The sequence below is a fragment of the Pogona vitticeps genome, chromosome 4 (assembly GCF_051106095.1).
Source record: "Pogona vitticeps strain Pit_001003342236 chromosome 4, PviZW2.1, whole genome shotgun sequence".
In the NCBI taxonomy this organism is placed as follows: domain Eukaryota; kingdom Metazoa; phylum Chordata; class Lepidosauria; order Squamata; family Agamidae; genus Pogona; species Pogona vitticeps.
Window position 1 is genome coordinate 229,760,232 of NC_135786.1, and position 18,714 is coordinate 229,778,945.

The 18,714-nt window shown below is 43.0% G+C and overlaps 1 long non-coding RNA gene across 1 annotated transcript in view; it reads left to right on the plus strand.

Moving 5' to 3' along the window:
• The window catches only part of LOC144588591 (uncharacterized), a 34,053-nt gene extending 15,898 nt beyond the window's left edge, over positions 1-18,155 (plus strand). The window contains exon 2 of the long non-coding RNA XR_013544208.1: positions 16,725-18,155. This is a non-coding gene — a long non-coding RNA (uncharacterized LOC144588591). The remainder of the gene's footprint in view (positions 1-16,724) is intronic.
• The last annotated feature ends 559 nt before the right edge of the window (positions 18,156-18,714 follow it).

Sequence of the window (18,714 nt, forward strand, 5' to 3'; positions counted from 1 at the left end):
GGTCAAGGTTTCCCATCTGTTGCGGTCTATTCCTAAGGCCTTCAGATCCCGCTTGCAGATATCCTTGTATCGCTGCTGTGGTCTCCCTCTGGGGCGATTTCCCTGCACTAATTCTCCATACAGGAGATCTTTTGGAATCCGACCACCAGCCATTCTCACGACATGCCCAAGCCAAGCCTTTGGTAGAGGTTCACAGATTACTCCTAAGATTTATTTGAACTCTGCCTTTCAAGCAAGAAAAGGAGGTGTTTGGCCCTCCCAATATTTGAGGCAGCCTCACTGAATGTGGCCCAAGATAAAGGATTGTGATGGTGATCGGCCAAAAATATTTTTTTTTTTTGGAGGGGAATATACCTCCTCACCGCTTGGTTTGAAATCTGATAAGAGGACAATACTTTTATCAGGAGGTGAACTACATGCACAGAACATGCATTCTCAGTCATTCTAGAGTGCAGGACATGTTACAAGAAACCAGATTTCAGGGGAAAGTTCTTAACTGTTAGAGCAGTACAACAATGGAACCAATTACAGTGGTGCCCCGCATAGCGAGGTTAATCCGTTCCGGATTAACCCTCGCTATACGGAATCATCGCTAAACGGGTAGGGGAAACGTATTGAAACACATTAAACTTAGTTTAATGCGTTCCAATACCTTGTTTACTTACCCGTTCAGCGAGGATTCCCCTTGCCGGCAGCCATTTTCGCGCCCTCGCTAAGCGAGGGCAGGGCGCGAAAACAGCTGCCGGCAGCCATTTCCGGGCTTCCGGCAGCCATTTTGGAACCGCCGATCAGCTGTTCGGCGGCTCCCAAATGGCCGCCGCAATACCCGATCTTCGCAATGCGGGTTTTCCCCATTGCGAAGATCGGGTATGTTTCCGTATAGCGATCCCGAAAAAGGGATCGCTATACGGAAACATCGCTATACGGTGCACTTGTTAAGCGAGGCACCACTGTACCTCAGGAGGTGGTGAGCGTTCCAACACTGGAAGCATTCAAAAGAAAATTAGACAACCATCCATCAGATATGCTTTGATTTTGGATTCTTGCTTTAAGCAAGGGGTTGGACTTGATGGCCTTATAGGTCTCTTCCAACGCCATTATTCTATGATTCTATGAATTGTAAGCAAGATAGACATTGGCCAGAATCCAACTGGTTAGTTATAATGGTGCAAGTGCAACAGTATAAATTGCCATGGCAAATTGCCACTGGTTCATGAGTTGCAATTTATATTCTTTGTTACTCACCAATGCACATGACTGGCAAGTGATAGATAGAAGTGGTAACTTGTTAATTAGAGGCAATTCATTCCTGCAATTTTTGCCTTTGCAGTTCTGGCAGCATAACTAAGCGGTAGTATTCTGGCCATGTTTTGCTAGGAATATCAACTCTCTTCTCTGCTGCAGTGAAGTGCTCATCTCTGCTCAGATGGAATAAAGAAGCTAGGGGTGGGGTGTTGCAATCATGCCTGCTGATGAAGAAAAATCCTGTATCTTGACTCTGTAAGCCTTCACTCATTACATCAAAAGGTTGGGCTGGGCAGCAGGTAGCCCATGTGTTGCCTGCAATATCCAGGGGCCCAAATGTGGCCTGCAATCCCCCCCAGTCCCTATATTTTAATTTTCAAAAAAAGTGTACTCAATATCTCTGTAACATGTTCAGCCCCATTCCCTCAAACTTCTAGGGGTAAATGTGTGATGCCTCCTGACTTCTTGAGGTTTCTAACATCTGGTGTCATAAAAGTCAGCATTTTCCCCAGACTGGCCGGAGGCACAGAACATATTAGACTGGATATTCAGAACTGACTTTAAATCAGTCCAACCGTCCATTTATGCTCAATCCATCTACTATGTCTCACAACAGATGTTCAAGCAAAGTTTTTGCAACCTGCCAGCAAATTCTTTCTCTGCACACACCTGGAACTGAAATTTGGCCCTTGCTTCCACTGATGTTCAACCTTTGCTGCATGCATCTTGGCTACAGAGAGTAAAGCTAGATAAAACCAATTTGTTAGTGTGATGATAGTGGAGGCAACAACCTTCCCCAAAGGATGAAACCTTCATCGCTCAGTAAAACTGATCCGAATGAAGGCTTTGGTGAACAGACTTGAAAGTGAAAGGAAACGCTGGGAAAGTTACTTGTGAATGGGGCTGTGTAACTGGACAGGCTGATTGGAGGGTAGTGGGACTGGTTTAAAAGAGGATTCGTCCAAGAACTGTGTAAGAGAAAGATCAGCTGAACAAGTTGACCAATTTGCCTCTATGCATCCTCAGCTCCCATAATAAACCTTGTTGTTGTTGTTGTTTAGTCATTAAGTTGTGTCCGACCCTTCGTGACCCCATGGACCAGAGCACGCCAGGCCCTCCTGTCTTCCACTGCCTCCCGGAGTTTGGTCAAATTCATGCTGGTCGCTTTGATGACACTGTCCAACCATCTTGTCCTCTGTCGTCCCCTTCTCTCTTGCCCTCACACTTTCCTAACATCAGGGTCTTTTCCAGGGAGTCTTCTCTTCTCATGAGATGGCCAAAGTATTGGAGCCTCAGCTTCAGGAGCTATCCTTCCAGTGAGCACTCAGGGTGTGATAATAAACCTAGACCAGACTATATTAAAAGAGACGAAAGGTAATCCCATGGGAAGGAGGTTAAAAAAAAAATCCTCTGGAGACAGGGAGAGCTCTGCGGGGCTGAATACAGCTCTTACAAAATAGCATATTTGGTAAAAGGATAATTCAGATGGGGAGGGGATTTATAACAGAGCCATAATTCAATAGAAAGAGTAGAGATGATATCACAAACCCAAGAAGCAAACCCTCAGTTGATTCATAAGCTCATTAGAACGGCAAGATTGAATTACAACTCCCAGTAATTTATCAGTCGGTCTCCCATCTTATCCCTTTCACGATGTTTGAAAAAGATTTACACATTTCACAGCATCGTTTCTTTGCTCAGATGTTAGGATATAAATAGCTGAGCCCACCGCTCACTTGTGCAGACCGGTGGAGGCTTCTGCTCTCTAGTCAAGAATTTCACTACTTGAATTACTGGAGCTGTAGATCATGGCAAAATTAGGATGCCGGATTGTTTTATGATGGTTCCTTTGTTAATTCTCTTCTCTGCTCAACAAAGTGGTGGAAATTTCCAGTGTGATTAAAGTAGTATTGGAGAGGTGGAGGGAGGCCTCTTTGTTTTTATTAAACTAATTAAGCAACAGAATGTCTAATTGCTTCAGGCGCTTGTTCCATGGAGCCTCTTTTTTGCATATCTGCCAGGATTTGATAGTGGGAATGGTTTTGCATTAAAGATGAGATTCAGTGTCTGAGACTTTAGCATTCAAGGCAATCAATCCACCTCTATACCTGTTTGTTTGTTTATTTTATTTGTTAAAGATGAAGTCCTTCTTCACCACCTCACTGGGCCACGGAGATGACCCCTGCTTTGGGATATGAAGAAATCTGAGCCTGAATTGTTTGTTCTCAAGAAGACATATTGCCTCTTGACACTTCAAGAGAGCTTGTTCAAAGTTCATCAACATTTCAAGCCTCCCAGTGCAAGAACAAGACAAGAAACATAATCCCTCTTTTTTTGGTCGATATTTCTGGACAAAAGGCCTCTACAAAAAACTAGCGTCTCTTATCTTCATGAAGCACAGCACACAGGTAGAGAGCAAATACAGAAGGACTAGCTGATTGATGGAAAAGATGGAAACAACCTATTCAGTGTGTCTAATTTTTAAAGACCATGCCACAAGGCAGAAGCTATCATAGTTTGGCTATTTGATTTGTGCAGTTTGCTTGATTTGCATAAAAATCATTCTTGCAAACATGAAGGCTCTAATTACCACTGTCAGAAAATACTCCCCCTGTCTAGCAAGTGAGGTCTGTTCTTGGGGTTTCTTATTCATGCTTGCAAGAATGATTGCCATCTCTACCGCTTGGTTTTGGAGCCTATGCCAATAAAGCATAGGTTTCAAAAGATTCTATCAGACTAGTAAGCATCTGAGTGTGGTCCCTAAAGGCAGGCTGTATGGACCCACCTAGTGAATTATGGAGGAGCTCATCATGAGAAAAAGGACCATCAGGTGCTGAACATGCCATACAAAAATGCATGGACCAGTTTTAATTTGCATTGGTTGGGGGAGGCATCAGTGTTTCCCAACATTGGATAACCCAAATGTTCTTGGTCTGCATTTCCCAGAAGCCTTCACCCCACCTGTACTGGCCAGAGTTTCTGGGATTTGCAATCCAAGAACACCTGGATTACCCAAGGTTGGGAACCGGTTATCTACATCAATAAAATCATAGCCATCTAACAATGAATCAATGAATTAATTTGTTTATTGCTTTTGAGGTGGCCACAAGCAAGAAAAGAGAGAAATGCAAAATGTATTCAAGGTCTAGGCTACGATGTGCCCTTAGCACCACCACATTGCCCAAATAGTTTGTTTAATTCTGCAGAATCTCCCTTTGTGCTGTCAAATGAACATGGAGGCAGTGCTGCCATGTTTTCAGGGACTCCTAGGGCTATTGACCCCTCCTCCACATTATTTAATACTTTTTCTTTTTTCAAAAAAATACTTTGCCTCTAGAGGGAGTAAGGAGTCCTTTTCAGATTAAACAAACCCGGACCATTTTGGTAAGAATTTGGAGGTGGTGGTGGAATGGAGATCAGGGGAACGTGTGGGGCTCTTTGAAGTCCAAGGATGGACATCTAAAGTCCGAGAATGACTAGAAGCTGTCCACCTCATCTACTTGTATACATTTATATACAGTGATGCCTCGCAAGACGAAAATACTTTGATCCGCGAGTCGTTTCATATTGCAAAAATTTCATCTTGCAAAGCACGGTTTCCCACAGGAATGCATTGAAATTTAATTAATCCGTTCCTATTGGTCTTGTGAAGCACGGCCATAAAAACATTTGTCCTGCGAGTCACCAAAAAAAATGCAAGGCGTTTTCATCTTGTGAGTTTTTCGTTGTGCGAGGCATTCGTCTTGTGAGGCATCACTGCAAGCTGATCATAAGCCCCAAGTAGCTTATATTCAAATTTGACATCAGTAGAAGAAAATGTCACCACAGACCTTTGAGACATTACATAGATCCTGTCTTTTCATCCAAAAATGGTTTTGTTGCCATGAAACCCACAGTCTTGTGGCAACTTAAGAGTTGACATATTTTTTGCAGTCCACTTCACCAAAACACGTGCAAAAAAACATACTGGGTTTTATGGTGACATTGGTTTCTTGGTTGTTATTAAGCCATTCATCTGTGCCCGAGACAGCAGAAATTATCTGAGTGGTTGGTATTCAAACAGCATGAAGAGAAATCACCTGCTGAGCTCCAGAAGTCCTTTTTATTGAAAAGATCCTATGAGGAGCTTTTCTGACAGATCTCAGATGTCAACCAGGCTCTGTCTGCAGAAAGATGATTAAAGATAGACCAGATCAGGGTTTTAAAAGGGGATGTCAAGCCTTCTTACTGGGTGTGTTCAGTTCAGGCCTAAATCTTCTTTCCAAGTAATTCTAGGATCTAAACACAGGGGATACAATACATTGGAGGTTGCACTCCTGGGAAGACACATTTTCATAAAGACTGAACCCCCTTTTAATTATTTGCCATCAAATACATTTGATTGTAGACATTGTTGCTTCTAGACATTGTCATTAGCTCGTTGTCTGCAAGGAACCTGGTCAGCTGTGGGCGTAAACAAATGGATAACAAACAGCCATATTCATTGACAATAATTGGGAATGACCATCTGAGTCAGACGCTTGACAGATGTGTTGACTCTGAAGACTTCCAGTCTCCGGTTTGAATTCAAAGAAACTAAATTGTCGTCAGCAATTATGCATGTACTTGCTGACTATGTGGCCGGGTGGGGGTGGGGGCAGAATTATTTAGGTCACTCATTCTGCTGTGATAAAATGAAGGGAGACATTTCTCAACTTGCTAATGTGACAGTGGAATTACTGATAGGTTTCCCTCCATTGAGCTAGGTCGTCTTAAGGGAATTTGACATTTATCACAACAAATGCAATCTGATGGCTAGAATACAATGCAAAGCTAAAGGACATGAATGACAAGGATGAGGGGTGGAAGTGACAAGACAGACAAAGAAATTCCAAGATGTCACCAGGGCAAACATCTAGGTTCCTCTTCGTTCAAGTCCAGGATTCCCTCCCTTTCCCACCTCTCTTCAAGGAAGCAAACTGTGCATTTCTGTGAAACTTGGCATTTCCTCAGTTGAAAATGGACCCGAGGCCAGATGAGTCTGTGCACATCAGGTAGCAAATCTCTTCTCTGGATACTCATCCCTTTTCATTTAGCAATGGGAATCTCCAAACGACAGCTCCAGATTTGTTGACCTCACTAGGCCAAACCGTTGCGTGCAAATTGGATGCTGTTTCCTCCATCTCATCCTTCTTGACAGGCAACTCGAATGCTCCTCAACTCTGTCCTTAGGAAACCGACCTCACCTGAAACTACCTAAGCTTCCTTGATGCAAGGAGCTGTCTCTTTGTGGCCAGGTACGTGCCTGGCATTCAGAGAACCTCCAGGTTCAGTCTTTGACCTCTTCAGGAAGGGTGGAAGAAAACCTGGTCTGGAACCCTGATGGGTTGTTGGCTTTCTTTCTTTCTTTCTTTCTTTCTTTCTTTCTTTCTTTCTTTCTTTCTTTCTTTCTTTCTTTCTTTCTTTCTTTCTTTCTTTCTTTCTTTCTTTTCTTTATTCATATCAGAGTGTTGCACAATTTAAAATTATGGACATCTATGAGATATCGGTACAATCAAAAACAAATTAAAATGTTCAGATAATTAGATTGCTTCTGACTAGAAGCAGGCCATTGGCTAGATCTTTTCTTTTCTTTTTCTTTCTTTTTTTTTTGGTACACAGAAAACAGCAAACAAGATCAATCTATAGTCTGATTCAGGCGATGTCCTTAAAGCTGGTGTTTGGCCTAGCTGTCAGCTTGTATCTGCAGTTTGTGTTCAGTGAGGAAGATCCTTGCATTGAACTGCCAGACAGGTGGCACAGAACACTCTGCACTGAGTTTATTAATTCTTCCCTCCCTGCCTCCCACTGTCTGTCTGTCCCTCAAACTCATCCATCCATCCATCCATCCATCCATCCATCCATCCATCCATCCATCCATCCATCCATCCATCCATCCATCCAGCCAGCCAGCCAGCCAGCCAGCCAGCCAGCCAGCCAGCCAGCCAGCCAGCCAGCCAGCCAGCCAGCCAGCCAGCCATCTTCCTTGTTTGAAACCTGGACACTCATCAAATAGAGCTGTGTAATACAAACAGACAAAATCTAGACCCAAGGATCCCCAGATGAGGTTCTCAAGGCATACGAAGCAGGCAATTGCACTTGGGCTGGGCTGGGCTGAAGGTCAGAGGGGCAGTCCAACAGTCTTTGCTCTAACACAGTCATTTTTAGTGGTGGGGACCAGATATAGGTGGGGTTCAGCTCTCAACAGCTGCAGTCAACCTGGTTAACCGTAAAGAATCCTGCATGTTGTAGCTCAACAACGTACTTACAGGTTGAGATGCTTGCTGACGCAAGCACCAGAGCATATATTAAGGTGAGCAGCAATGACTGTGGATGACACACCATCTGGCATACCTCTTCCCTCCACCCCCACAGCTCCTAGCAAACTACCTAGCCAATTTCCCCTTTTAACAGAGCTATACTGGAAATGAGTTGCTAATGAGAACAAGCAAGCATCCAAGTTCAGGAAATGTGCACGGTTAATGATGTGGAAGTGTAGGAGAGGAGCGAGGCTGGCAACGTGGGCTTCGTAGTTCAGAAGTGAACAACCGAAGAGATTCCAGGTTTTCTTTCCCCTTAGAACACAAAAAGAGGAAGGAAGCTAAAATGAAGCATATTTGGGCAGGTGCAATCTCGTTCATAACACCTACCAGGATGGTGGTGAACAGGAAGATCAAGTTCCACCGTGACATGCGTAGCTGTTGGTAGAGTTGGAGATGTCTTTTAACACATTATCCGTTACCCACAAAAGGATGAAAGATACACAGACACAGACACACAATAAGAATCTCCCTGCATACTTGGTTAGTTTCAGAGCTTAGAAACATTAGGTTTCGAACTGCAGCTCTCAGAATAGCCTGGCTAGCACAGATGTGCCTGTAGTCTGAAGAATTCTGGGAGGTGTAGTCCAAAGAAGGAACATTCCCATATGGAGATGTGCACTGTGATTAATTTTTTATAAGTGTTTTGGGTTCGGGGTGGAATACGAAATATGTTTTCATATTTTTGTGCGATGGTTCTTTTGTTTTGCATGGAAAAGGAATCCACATTGTGTCATTCATTTCTTATCTTCCCATATTTGTTTTCTGGCACCACCTTAAAAAAAAGAAGAAGAAGCGTGGATGGAATGGAGTCTTGAGGATGGATTAGTCAACTGTCCGAATTCAGCTCTTACATCCCCGGTTCTTGGAAATAAGCTTAGAAAGGAGCAGTTAGCTCTTCCCTTCTCCATTGCTGCTTTCTCCACGCGGAGACAGATGGGTCTGAAGCGGAGCATCCTGTTCATGCGCATGTGGGAACCCTGGGAAATGGAAGATCATGCTTATCTGGAGAGGGGCTGCCTCTCTTCTTCAGATGCACTCCTCCCCATGTGGAGGAAGTGACAGTGGAGTGGGGAGGGACTCAGTCCCTCTTCTCTAAGTCTGTTATCGAATAGAGATGGGCATGAACCAAGAAAAAGGTGGTTCATAATGGTTTGTGGCTTGTGCCTAACCATAAACCACCAGGAACCCCTGGAGAAATGAACCAGTTTGTGGTTTGTTTTTCCAGTTCTTGCCTGGAAGGGGAGCTACCTTCTCCTGCCCTCCAAGAGGAGGTAGCACCTCCACCTTCTCTGCTACCTACCCACCCTCTTACTATCGGCCCCATCAGCCCCCTATCTGCTCCTACCACCACTGGCACTGCCCACCACTGCCACGCTCAGAGGAAGCAGGCCTGGCTTCCTTTCCAGGAGCCAGTCACTGCCTCTGCTCATGCACCCGCCTATCAGCTGGGTGGCAGGTGCATGCTCAGAGGCAGTGGTTGGCTCCTGGAGGGGACGCCAGGTCCACTGCCTCTGAGGTGGAGATGGTGGTGGCAGGAGCAGCCAGGAGCAGGTAAGTGGCAGGAGACAATGGGAGGTAGAGGGAAAGGGGGCAGGACGGGCATCTCTTTTTGCAAAAGCGAAAGGAAGCACCAAGGGGGGAATAAAGTTCTGTGCTTTGTTTTGCTTCGGAAAAAAAGGGCCCCCAAACTGGGTCGCAAACTTAACCGTGAACCAGCCCGGTTTGTTGTTTTTTTCTCTTTCACGGTTCAGTTCATGCCCATCTCTATTATCAAGAAAGCAGTGACTGATCTGGGCCTGCAGAGCCCAGATCAGTCTATCAGTGCAAACCGGAGCTGAAATCTTAGAACATCACTCAATAGTGTAAGAAGCATGTTCCCCCCCCCCCCCCGCCGGTCCCTTCCCAAACAGCAATTAGTACCTTGGGAGGACATTACCTCTGATTCACAGCAGCTTAACAAAACCTGACATCTTTTTTTTCCCCCTGACATTCATGTCATTTGCCTTAATTCAGTTTGCCTTCATTTAATTTGTGGATCCTCTTCTTTGTGAAAATGAAAGTGGAGTACGAGTAACACAAATGGAAGCTGGCAAAAGCCGGGTCATTTGCATGCGTGAAGAAGGAAGATGTTATCAAAACATCAAGTCATCGGGCATAACAGGGGTGAGGTGGCACCCATCTTTTTCCGCTGAGGCAAGCACTTGCAAGCGGAAGTCAAAATGCATGAGTAATGTTTCAGTGGTCTGGAAGTCCCAGTAGAAATCAACAACATGACTCATCACGAGTCAGGAGGTATAACAAGCTCAAAATGTCAAGGAGCCTCATGACTCAGTGGTTAAACAACAGTACTGCAGTCAAGACTCTAATCGTGACCTGAGTTCAACCCAATGGCTTAGGTAATCGGCTCAAGGTTCACTCAACCTTCCAATCTTCCAAAGTTGCTAAACTGAGTCCTTAGCTTGCTGGGGATGGGGTGGGCAATGTGTAGCCTACACAATTAAATTGTAAATCACCCAGATAGTGCTTTAAGCTCTATGGGGCAGTATATAAGCAGCAAATTTTGCTTTGCTGTGAATGACGGCATCAAGCTGCATAGTACCCCAAGCCACCCACATTATTTTGCCACATGAAAGTGGTACCTTTTTCATAACATCCCTGTTGTTCTCCGGTCAACTGATGTTCATAGCTATGTTGTCTTTGCTCGTTCATGGTTAGCAGGCTGCTGTGCAAAAAGCCTTTTTAAAAAATATTAGAAGACTAACAGAGCCCTGCTGGATCAAACCTACAGTTTATGAAATGATGACTCGTGCTATCTCATCCTCTTTTTAAAGCCATGTGGGGGTCAACCTACACATTACACCAAAAGCTTAATGTGCAGCTGTGCCTGTGTTTTCCCCCTTCTGCTAATTATTGGCATAGCACAATATTATTATTAGCATTTACCATGGGAGGGTATTTGTCTGTTGCCTTCCCATCTGCAGCTCAACTCAGAGAACCACATACACACACATACCATACCCATCAGTGTACCTTTGATGCCAGGAAAGGAGGACATCCCATGGGTATCAATGAGACCTTTTCGCACCAAGCCTTTAGGACAGGTGGAGAGGGAGATTTTTAGCTGCAGAGGGAAGGGAATAGAACTTTTCTAACCACGTGTGTTCCTGATCACCATCTCCCTCCCTAAGACTTGTAATTACCAAACAGATATAAAGGCAAACATAGTTGCAGGTCACAGATTAACATCACTGTGTGCTGTGGGGGTGAATGTCACCATTGGTGGTGTGGTGACACAACCGTTACGTGCTGGTTGAAGATGCGGCTCCTTCTTGAATCATCTCTTCCTCACTAGTCACCTTCACCAGATGGCCTTGGGTTTTGCTACTGTTTGATGGTGGGGAAAAAGCACCACATCTCTCTACTTTCTTCCTTCAAACCATGGATGAAGATCATGCATATGCTTAGGGTTTTTTGTTTTAAATCAGAATGTGGAAAAGTTACCTTTTTTTGTAGAACAACTTCCATAATCGCTGACCCGGCAAGCCCAGAAAATACACCACCCTATTGAGAAAAATACCTAGAATTCTGTGTCTGATTACACCATAGATTTTTATTAAGACATCACCGTATTGGCAGTTTATAAAAGGAGGTGTTCTCATGTAGATATAAAACATTTCTGTCATAAACACTACAATCAACATTGAGTGATTGTACCCAGTATAAAAGTAGGGAAATTTAGTTTAATGGCTTTATAACTGAAGGGGAATTGTGATTCTCTGGATTGAGAAGCATCTGTTAAATGTCCAAAGAAATTGGACTTTTTAAAATCTCTCTCTGCTCAATTACTTGCTACAGATAACAGCTCCTATTATATTCTGCCCCATTTCTTTCCCTTCCTCTTCCCTTGTAAGACCTCACGGAAAAGTTACATTCTGACTGCACAATTGCCTGAGGGTGCAACTACACAAGAAGGAACACCCTGCTTTCTTCAAAGTTTTGAAAACTGGGTCCATTCTAGTTTACATTGATGATATGGTTTTAGCCATCCACACTGATATACTTAATTATGCTGTTCCAAAGGTCCATAGTGCACTTCATAACCTGTTCAATTTCCACCGGGAACACAACCCCCCTTTTAATACCACCCTCTTCCCCATTGTTTCCTTACCTCCTCTTTTTAAGATTATTTTTGGAAGTGACATAGCACTTATCTGATACAGTGCTAAATTTGACAAAATTCAATTTCAACAAATAGAACGGACAACAAGTGAGGACACAGGATTTTGGCCATTGTCTCAGATGGAACAATATCCAGCTGGGACAATAGTCAGATGGAAAAATATCCTGGAGAGCTTTTAGGCACCCAGCGGAGCATTGTGGGAAACAGGAAACTGGAATTTGTAGTCTTTGGAAGGAACCCAGCAGGGCTCTTGTTCTGTTCCCATGAAACAGCTAAAGTAGTCCTTCTCTGCTTGACCCTTTCCCTTCATTGGCAACACATCTGGAACGTCTTGCCCCCTGAGATTCTCCTGGCACCCTCGCTGGGAGCTTTTAAGAAGAAGCTCTACAGACTTGGTTCTTCAGGCAAGAAAGTCCTGTAAGAACATTCCCATTTCTCCTTATGCGTGGTTGTGCTGAAGGATGTATATTTTCAACTTTTGAGCAGAGAAGGATAAATGTCATTCTGAGGTCAGCAAGAGAGACATGCTCCAAAGAAAGATGTAAATATACATTGGATAATAATTTACAGGGTAGGACTGGAATTTAAAAAGAAGCAAAAAGAAACCCACCACCACATCTATTGAGGGTCACTCAGAAAATAATGAAATGATCACCTGCAGAATGAAGATACTAAAGGCTAATGAGGTTTGATGGCTAGAATAATCTTCACTCATTAACCAGCAAAAAGAGTCATTTATTCTTAAATCTTCTCATCTGTCCTGTTATTAATAGATGAGCGGGGAAAGGTGAAACTTTATCATATTGGGTATTTAAGCAAAGCATAAAGAGAATAGTCGTTGGTTAGACCTTTCTGTAGAGAAGCAAAGTAGAGAAGAGAAAGGGGTCACATGAAAGATAGTGTACCAGTGTGTTTGTTCAGAAACAGAATTTCATTCTCTCTCTCTCTCTCCCTCCCTCCCTCCCTCTCTCTCTTTCTCTCTCTCTCTGTACTATCAAAACTGTCTTTATTCTCTTTATGTAATATGAGGAAACTTTTCTTCCCTTACCCCAGATTCTCCACAGCTGCAGAGAAACCATGGGCAGATGGTGAACAGGTAGGTTACTGTTCATAGTTAAAATATTTCCTGGCATACCATTGGTAACATTTGGTGTTCCTTCTTATTCATCAGCCCCAGTTGTGCAGCTTGTTCTGGCAGGGTGGAGGAAACATCTGGCCACCCAAGTTGGGAATTGTCCACCTGGCTTTCAGGTAGGTTCTCTCTCTCTCTCTCTCTCTCTCTCTCTCTCTCTTGCCCAGGTTGCTCTGAGAACTCCAGTGGGGCAAGACTCTGAATGAAGGAAGGTAGCCTCTCAAGCTACCTCTAGCCCTAAAGAGTTCTTATTCTATCTCAGTTGGGTTCATGGTGTGGCAAGGTTACAGTCCCATCCCTGATGCCATACTAGGTATAGAGTTCAGAAGAAGGATCGTTTTTCTGGATATGGGCTCCCAAGAGTCTCCCAGCTATCTGGAGGGTTCTAAAATGACTTTTCAAGTTCTGTTTTAGCCTCTGTCTTTTCACTGTGAATTTCACACATGAGCTCTGAGAGGGTGAGAATATTCTTTATTATTTTGAAAAAAATCAAATATGGAAGAAAAGCAAAATGATAGAGTTGTCTGGCTTGAGCACTGATGCCTATCTCTTTAAAAATCTGCATTTCAGGTGTTGTTTTTTTTTGTACTCAATGGTCTTATTGGTCATCACGCCAGCTGCCACCTCCCACCCCACTACCCAAAAAAAGAGTTCCTCATCCTTAAAGCCTATATGAAAAACAAATTCTCTCCACACTAGGAATACCTTTACCTGTTCAGTTTGTCAATGAGAGAGAATTGGTTTTCAGCTTGCTCTTCATGAATTTACCAAAATTCACAGCTTACATATTTAGGACAGGAAAAAAAAACTCATGTGATTTTCAAAGGGGAAAAGTATGGAATGAAGGTAATTGACATTTCCCCCCACCTCTACCATTTAGAGCTTTGGATACTTCTTGAATGCATTGCTCCAAGGTAGTCCCTGAGGCTAACCACTATGGGAGGGGTGATCTGTCAGCTTGACTATGCACGGACAATTTTGACAGCTCTTTGGAAGACCAGCCTCTGGGAGCACCACCAAAGCCATGTCCTCCCCTGCCTCCTTCCTGCCATGCCTTTCCCTTGCCAGATGATGTCCGGTGAGCATCAGCAATGTGTGAGGGTGGGGAAGACAGCCTGATGTGAGCAGGAGGAGCATGCAATGTGAGAGAGTGTGGTGTACTGTAGGCAAGAATCACCCCAAAACATGGGAGCAGAGCTTTGCTTCCTGCTGTTGTGGTTCCTGGGCAAGTATGGGCCACCCCTGCTGAATGTCGGGATCCCAGATATATTAAAAAGAAACAACAGATTTCTTTGTCCACATTTGGGGTATTGCAGATAACCCATCGGTATGGGGTGGTAGAAGGTCTTTGCCTGACCAAAAACTTCTAGTAATAATTAATTAATTAATTAACTGTCTAAATAATTACTTACTAAGTAAGTAAGTAAGTAAGTAAGTAAGTAAGTAAGTGATGATATATAAGTGCAGGATCACCTGACAAGATAGTGTGAGAGCCATCACGAAACAATATGGGGCCATCAGTTTCCTAGGGTGGACCATTTTAATTGCCTTCCTACCTACCCCACCCCAGAGACTCAGAATTTAAATAAGCATAAACCCTACCCTGTTTCCCTGAAAATAAGACCTAACCTGAAAATAAGCCCTAGTATGATTTTTCAGGATGCTCGTAGTATAAACCCTACCCCAAAAATAAGCCCCAGTTAAGTGAAGCTCCACCCTCCACCATTGTGCAGCAACCAGAAGATGACATTACTATATTTGAATATACGTAGATTGTTGAACATGAAAAAAAGAAAAGAAAAGAAAATATCCCCTGAAAATAAGTCCTAATGCATTTTTGGAGTGTAAATTAATACAGTGGTGCCCCACATAGCGACAATAATCCATTCCAGATAAATTGTCACTATCCGGAATCGTCACTATATGGAACGGAAAACCCCATAGGAACGCATTAAACCCTGTTTAATGCGTTCCTATGGGGGATAAACTCACCGCTATGTGGAAATCCTCCATACGGCCGCCATTTTCGCTGCCTCAGTAAGCGAGGAAACCGTGCGAAAATGCTGCGGGCGGCCATTTTTTCTTCTGGCGGCCATTTTGGAACCGCCAATCAGCTGTTGGGGAAACATCGCAATGCGAAAATCGTTAAGCGAATCGCTTTTGCGATCGCAAAATCCGCATCGCTATGCGGATTCGTCGTTAAACGGGGCACTTGTTATGTGAGGCACCACTGTATAAGACTCTGTCTTATTTTCGGGAAAACATGGTACCAGGTAGTGATCTCTCAATGACAATGGAACTACCCAAACTCCACATAGTTTCTCACACGTAAAAAAGCTCTCCTCTCCATGCTTAATTCTCATATCAGTTGTTTTTCAAATCTACTGAACAAAGACATTGAGTTCATTGCATCCCACATATTCGTAACTTTATTTAGGTAACTAATATCAGTCAACCAAATTACTGTGTCTTCAGGAGATGTTTTACCCCACAGAGGATGCAACTTAGGTCATAAATATGCACCTCTAACCTTTAAATTCCATCTCCACAGAGGCTGGTTCCAATTTTAACCTCTACTTTTAAACTAAGTTAGCAGTTTAAAAAATAACAGAAATGCAATCCGGTCTATTCTATGTGGGTGAAGGTTCAAAGCAATTAGTAGCACTTTTATTGGCACCACATATTTTATTTATGAATAGCAGGAAATGTCTGGCTTACATCTTCAAAAGATGGAATCATTATTTCCTATTTTAATCTAATTTTAGAGCTGCACACAGCACTTGAAGGGGGGGGCATGTATGTTCTCAGAAACTGGGCAAAGTATATAACGAACGGGCCAAGCGTGGCCCATCTTAGGTAGTTTGACTCCACTGGTTATCAATCTAACCAGCGTAGTAATATCAAACAATGATAGGAGCTGTAGTAGACTTTGGAAGAAGGGCAGCCTACAAATGGCACTAAAGAAAACAATTGAAATAGTTCAGAAATATCTGGAGGGCCACTGCTTGTTCATACAGGTGCATCATCTCCAATTTGAACTTGCTAATTTAGAACTCAGCAATCTGGGGGTGAATTCTAGGTTATTATTTAGCATCATCAGCACCTATCATTTACTGTATTTATGGGATCAGTATCCACGGTTTCACTTATCCATGGTCTGAAAATATTAAAAGCAATTGAAAAAAATTAAGAATAAAAAAAAAAAATCTATTTTCACACGTATTAACAGAATTGGCCACTAGAGGGAGCCAGAGGTGGTTTTATGAATACCTGTTAGTGAATAATGCATAGCATGGACTCTGGCTCCCTCTAATGGCCGGTTCTGCTAATGCATGTGAAAAAAATGTCTGGGATTTGTTTGCCTTTTACAATGCTATATATATTGTTGTTGTTTAGTCGTTAAGTCATGTTGTCCAGCTCTTTGTGACCCCATGGACCAGAGCATGCCAAGCCCTCCTGTCTTCCACTGCCTCCTGGAGTTGGGTCAAATTCATGTTGGTAGCTTTGATGACACTGTCCAACCATCTCGTCCTCTGTCGTCCCCTTCTCCTCTTGCCTTCACACTTTCCCAACATCAGGGTCTTGGAACCCATCTACAGGGGATATAGGGGGACCTACTGTACTTACATTTATGGCCACTACTTTCCTCCAATGACTTTCGTGTGCCACTTTTCTGTACTATTTTCTCACCACAGCAACTTTGTGAGGTATGAGAAAGTGACCAAATCAAAAGTCATAACCTCTGCACAACATGCTGTTTCTGTGGATGATTCCAGAGAATGCTTCTGAGCCAGAGTAATAAAATGTTCCTTTTTATTTTTTCCAGCAGAGCGACTCTGGATGCTTGCACTACTTCTCATTGCCTGAGAAAATTATCCACCAGTTGTACTGCCAACTCTTAAGGAATATAAGCACTTCCCCACAGTCTAGTCTGTCTCGACACAGCAGGGCTCCCAGGAAGTTCTGAAAATGTACAAGGTTAAGCAGTTACGCCAACCCTGCAAGGAAAAACTACCACAACACCCATAAAAGGACGGATCCTGTCGATGGTTTTACAGCACTATGACACTCCTTAGCCAGAACTGTCTGGAAACATTTTTATATTTTATTAAGGGCAGTGAAAAATGACATTCTAAATTATTCCAAAAGGTTTCCAAAAGTACGCAGAGGAAACAATTGATTTTGAGGCAAAGGCTAAAGCAATTAAGAAGGATACATCAGAAAATATGAAAGCTTGCTAAGCTACCTAATACTGAAACACTACCACAGCATCAGTATTATTCTGGAGCATTTGCACAGAGCACATCCTTCCCAGCACAGCATCACAGGAGCTGAAGAGATGAACCAAGCCAGCTAACTTCTTTAGCATTCCCATTTTGGACCCTTCAAGATGGTCTCCCAATTGGGCTTCGAATTCCCTTGAATGGCTCCAGCGGTGGTGTGAATTTTAGTCTGAAAAAGTAACTTTCTCATCTCTGCTTCTCTAACTGTGGTCTTTGGCCAATAAACATCACTCAGTAAGTCAAACCAATGACCCAGCTTAGAGTAAAGCAGCATCTTACGATCACAGGTTATGCAGAAAAACATATCATAAGACCTTTGTGACCTAAATGTCATGGTTCATCTCCCAAATTCCAGGGCCTGGAGGAGCAAAATGGATCCAAGGAAGAGATTTCATTTGGTTGTTGTGGGTTTTTCGGGCTTCTTGGCCGTGTTCTGAAGGTGGTTTTTCCTAACGTTTCGCCAGTCTCTGTGGCCGGCATCTTCAGAGGACAGCAAACTGATTTCATTTGACCTCACTTCTCACTTCCTCTTCCCAAAGGACTCGCCCAAGCCCTTAATGGCGTAAGACTCCAGGACCCACAAAGCGCAGATGATCTAAGAAGAGCCTCACACTGTATTTCTGTCTGTCTTTTAGTAGTTTCTGATGAGTTGCTTTCACCTTGACTCATTTTATGGGGCTATAAAGGATGGCCACATAGGAAATCAATGACAGTAAAAGAGGCAGTTAAACCACTGCTAATAACAGGACAAAATAGTCCTAACTGACATTTATCCCTGTTCACAAGGGATGAATCTGAGAGGAGATTATTAACAATTCATTGTCCTCGTGGAACCAATTGTGTTCAACTGAATGATACACGTCAAGGCTGAATCTTGTACTATTTGGCTGCAATTCAAAAACAACTTCTTCTTCTTCTTCCTCTTCCTCTTCTACCTTTAGCATAAAACATGAGCAAAAACACAGAAAAACAAATCCAACCGCAACGCCATTATAATCCAATTTTAAAGCACCCATTTAAATGTACAGTTAAAATCATCAGAATAAATGAAACAACTGTTCAATACATTTAACAGTATGCTACTACATTTATTGATTGATCGATCTAATAGTATGTGCTAATTAAAATTGGTCTGTGTAGCTATCACCAAAATTGGACAATATTACAGTCAAGAGGAAATGCACTACTGCTCACCATATTGGACAAAACTGTGACCAAGGGACAACCTCAGGGCCCAGGATCGATAGAAAGATGGAATAGTAACTAAATAAATGAATGAATGAATAAGATGTAGTGTTTAATATCTTTCTGCAACGCTCTGTGCCTTGCATTTTTTGCAACCCACTGAAAATGAATATATAGAGAAAGAAAAGAGACAGTGGTCACTGTACCCTTTTTTCCCCAAAATAAGACTTAACCTGAAAATAAGCCCTCGTATGATTTTTCAGGATGCTAGTAATATAAGCCCTACCCCAAAAATAAGCCCCAGTTAAGTGAAACCCTGCCCTCCACCCTTGGGCAGCAATCAGAAAA